The sequence below is a fragment of the Elephantulus edwardii genome, unplaced genomic scaffold (genome assembly GCF_000299155.1).
Source record: "Elephantulus edwardii isolate Elephantulus edwardi_28Jun2011 unplaced genomic scaffold, EleEdw1.0 scaffold00031, whole genome shotgun sequence".
In the NCBI taxonomy this organism is placed as follows: Eukaryota; Metazoa; Chordata; class Mammalia; order Macroscelidea; family Macroscelididae; genus Elephantulus; species Elephantulus edwardii.
The window spans coordinates 9,597,893-9,602,446 of record NW_006399781.1 but is presented as its reverse complement, the minus strand read 5'-3'; positions in this window follow the sequence as shown (position 1 = coordinate 9,602,446).

The window sequence follows — 4,554 nt, the reverse complement described above, 5'->3', positions numbered from 1 at the left end:
CAATAGTATTCCATTATATGTACATACCACAGTTCTTCTGTTCATCCATTCTTTCTATCTTTCTCTTACTGTGAATAATACTACAATGAATATGGCTGTTCTTACATCTTCCATCTATCATGTTTTGTTTCATGTATTTTGTTGTTGTTGTTAGGTGCTGTCAAGTATAATTCATACTGATTCCATGAACCCTGCTCATCTTGTGCCATCCTCACAATCTCTGACACACTTGGACCCGTTGCTATAAGTCACTGTGTTGATTCATCTCATTGAGGGTCTTCTTTTGCTGTCCCTCCACTTTTCCAAGCATGATATCTCTCTCCAATGAATAGCCTCTCCTAGCAACATGATCAAAATATGTGAGATAAAATTTTGTCATCTTTGCCTCACCTGCCTGCATCTTCTCCAAGATGGATTTGTTTGTTCTTTTGTAGTCTGTGGGATATTCAGTGCTCTTCTTCAACACAACTCAGAGGCATCAATTCTTCTTTTGTCATCCTTATTCATTTTCCAGCTCTCAGATGCATAGCAAGTGATTAAAAAGACTATGGCCTGAACCAGGCACATCTTAATCTTCAGACTGACACCACTGCTCCTTATTAATTTGGAAAGGATCCTGACAGCAGACTTGCCCAGTTCAAGACCTCTCCTGATCTCTTGACTACTGGTATCAAGGATGTTGATTGTGGACTCAAGTAAGATGAAACTGTTGACAATTTCAATCCTTTCTCCATCTATCATTATGTTGTTAATTGGTCCAGTGGTGAAGATTTTTGTTTTCTTAATGTTGAGACAAATCCATACTGAAGGTTATAGTTCCTGATCTTCTAAAGCAAGGACTTCAAATTCTCCTCATTTTCAGCAAGCATGGTTGTGTCATCTGCTTAACTTAGGTTGTTGATGAGTCTTCTTACAATCCTGTTGCCATGTTCTTCTTCATAGAATCCAGCTTCTTGAATGATTTTCTCAGTGTACAGACTGAATAGATATGGAGAAAGGATACAATCGTGATGCACACCTTTCCTGATTTTAAACCAGGCAGTTGTTCCCTTGCTCTATTTAGACAACAGCTTCTTAGTCTAGGTATAGTTTTCATATGAGCATCATTAAGTTCTGGGACTCCCATTCTTCTTAATGTTAGCCATAGTTTGCTTTGATCCACACAGTAGAATGTCTTTGCATAGTCAATAAAACACAGATAGATATTGTTCAGCTATTCTCGGTTTTCAGTCAGGATCCATTTGAGATCAGCAATGATATCTTTGAAAGGTGCCATGGTATCTTCAAAACCCAGCTCAAACTTCTGGCAGTTCTCTCTCAAAGAGCTATTCTAGCTATCTTTTGTTGCTGTCAGATGCCATCATTTCCAACTCATAACAACTCTATGAACAACAAATAGAAAATTTGCCTTATCCTCGCTACCTCCACCATTCTCAAGTCTATTGTTGCAGTTGCTGTGTCAACCCATATCATTAAGGTCTTCCTTTCTTTTGCAGACCCTCTACTTTTGCAAGTGCGATGTCTTTTTCTAGGTATAATGGCACCTTCTGCAACAGGCCTCAAATATGTGACAAGAGGTTTAACCATCCTTGACTCTGAGGTGTCCCTTGCTTACACTTCCTTCGAGACAGTTATTTGTTCTTTTGACAATCTATGGCACAGTCAGTACTCTTCACCAATAGAGTAAGAGGACTTTATATGTCCTACAAAGACATTTAGATTTTTACAGCAGACAGTGAGATATTTCAAAGTTCAGGGATGACGTGATCAGATTTATGTCTTCAAGATCTCTTCCCACCATTATGGAGAAGTTAGAGGAAAGAGTCCACAGACATGGAGGGCCTTTAGAGGGGCTGGAAAGAGGGAAGCTAATTTTTATTTACCATTTTCAATACGACAGGTAAGATGTAATGCTTCTTATTGTTGATATGTGCTGTTGAGTTGGAATCAATCCAGAGCTGACTCTCCAGCAGGTTTTCAGAGGCAATTAATCACATGGGAGGAGACTGCCCAACCTCTTAAGGAGCAACAGGTGGTTTTGAACTGTGCTCCTTTGGAATTGATGTGCACCTTCTTACTATTAGGCCACCAGAGCTCATCAGTCACTTCATATGTCTTTATTTAATGTTCACTGCAAGTATATGAAGCAGGAATTATTACCATCATCTAGGAGATGAGACTCAGAAAGGCTAAGTCATGTGTGCAGGATCCCCCAGTGGAGGTGAGATGTGGTTTCATTCTGATTCCAAACCCACTGTTTGTTCTTTCCCTTCCCAGAAGAGGATGAGGACCAGTGTTATGCCTGTGGCAATGCTGAAGATGCACCCTCCTTCAACACAGAAGAGTCCTCATTCAGTTGCATCTCATTTGGAGGCTTCTTCATCTACTTTATCATTCTAATTGCTTTAATATGACAAATTGACCCATTACTAGCAGGTTATTTATAACGATAGTGGAATTAGTTCAATCAAGCAACCAAAAAGTAACTGATTTCTAATGACTCGATTTATCAAAGTAGTTGTGTGTATAGAGGAAAGTTATGTGTTAGATAAATGTGTGTAATGAAGAAGGAGTGGAATTGGGACAGAAAGTGATTATTTGCAAATGACACCTAAACCAAACAGATCCTAACCCTAACTCTATCACTGTGGTCAGGGCATAGCTTTGAAGAAGAAATAGCTTTCATTTGTTCAATTGGAACCTTACAATAAGTAGCAACACAAGGGCATATTCCTGTTCTCAAGAAGTTTGCCATTTGCAGGGGAGTGTTGGAGGAAAAAACATTAATTCAACAAATACTTTTTACTTGTTTAAAATTGGGATGTGTGATAAGAAAGAAGAGCGTATATAGGAAGGAGATATAACTTGGTCTTGACTGGTCAAAGAACACTTCCTCAAGGATGTGGCAGTTAACTTGAAGAGATACACAAGGAAAGCAACTCAGCTCAGTTTCCTGTCATTAAAGTGGTTCAGCAGATCAATACCCTATGGACTAGGGAAGGGGACAGGGCGTGAAGTAGAAAGCCCCAGGCAAAGGGAGAGGTGTTCTTAAAGAGAAGTGATCAGCAACTATTGGATAAGTTCATATTTATGATCAAATTAAATCTTGTTATGTGATAATAGTATTTTTGGTTATGATTTTTAAGAGAGTTTTCTTAGACACACATGCTAAAATATTAATGAATAAAATTATGTGATGTCTAGAATTTGGTTTTTAAAAATTCAGCTGTTGGTAGGAGGTAAGGGAGTGCGGTTATAAATGAAACAAGATTTTACAAATCAGATGGTGGATACATGGAGTTCATTACACTCGTCCCTCTACTTTTGAATATGCTTAAATTTTTCTATAAAAAAAAAAGGTGTCAGGGACTTTTCCAGAGTACTAAGATGCAATGATGTCAGTCTAGAGACTAAGGTGCACCTGATCCAGGCCATGGTCTTCAGAATTACTTGCTAATGCATCACATCTGAACAATGCTTAAGGAGGATAGAAGAAGAATTGATGCCTTTGAGTTGTGCTGGAGAAGAGTCTTGAACATACCGTAGACTGCCAAGAAAACAAATATGTTTGTCTTGGAGAGGGTGAAACCAAGTTTCTCTTTGGAGGCTAGGATTTTGAAGCTGTCTCACACACTTTGGGTATGTTGCTAGGAAGGACCCATCCTTGGAGAAGGGCATCATGCTTGGAAGGGTAGAGGGACAACACAGGAGAGGGAGACCCCAGATGAGATGGACTGATATATAAAATCTGGTGCAATAGGGATAGATGTGTTGGAGTCAGTGAGACTGGCTCAGGACAGGGCAGACCTCAGAGCTGCTGTACATGGGTCACTATGAGTTGCAGGCGACTTGATGGCACATAACAACAACTACTACTGGGGTGAGATGGTATCTCAAAGTGGGTTTTGATAAAAATGATTTTTTAAATTATTTCCCGAACAACAAATTCCAAAGGTCTTAAGTACACATGCAGTCTCCAATACGGACTGAAGCTCAACATCAAGAAAACAAAGATTCTCACCATTGGTATTGATAGGTGGAGAAGAGATTGAGATTGTTAACAATTTCAGCTTGCTTGGTTCCACAATCAACACTGTTTCATATATGTTTTGTTTAATCTTTTAACAGAATCCACCCAGTGCAAAGACTTGTTAAAATAAACCATTGAGTTGGAACCTGTTGATAATTGATCTGGCAGGGAGTTTTCAGTAAATTGCATAAGGGGAGATTGTCTGTTTCCTGTGGAACAGCTGTTGCATTCGAACCCTGTCCCTTTTTGTGTTGGCAGTACAGTTCCTTACTATTAGGTCACCAGTACTCCCTCAAATATTAGTTACTGAACTACCAAAAGGCTTCTATTCTATAGCTGCCTATTATTTAAAGAAAGGGTTCTAGTTACATAGTCCATAGCAAGTTATGGTGCAAAGGCTCTCCCACAGTTCAAATCCAGAGGAGGAAAGATGCTTTATAGGCTTTGAAATCCAATGGTGGTTCAATTTTTTTTCTATAATTATATTTTATTAATTTTCATAAACATTTACAGATATTTTGGGT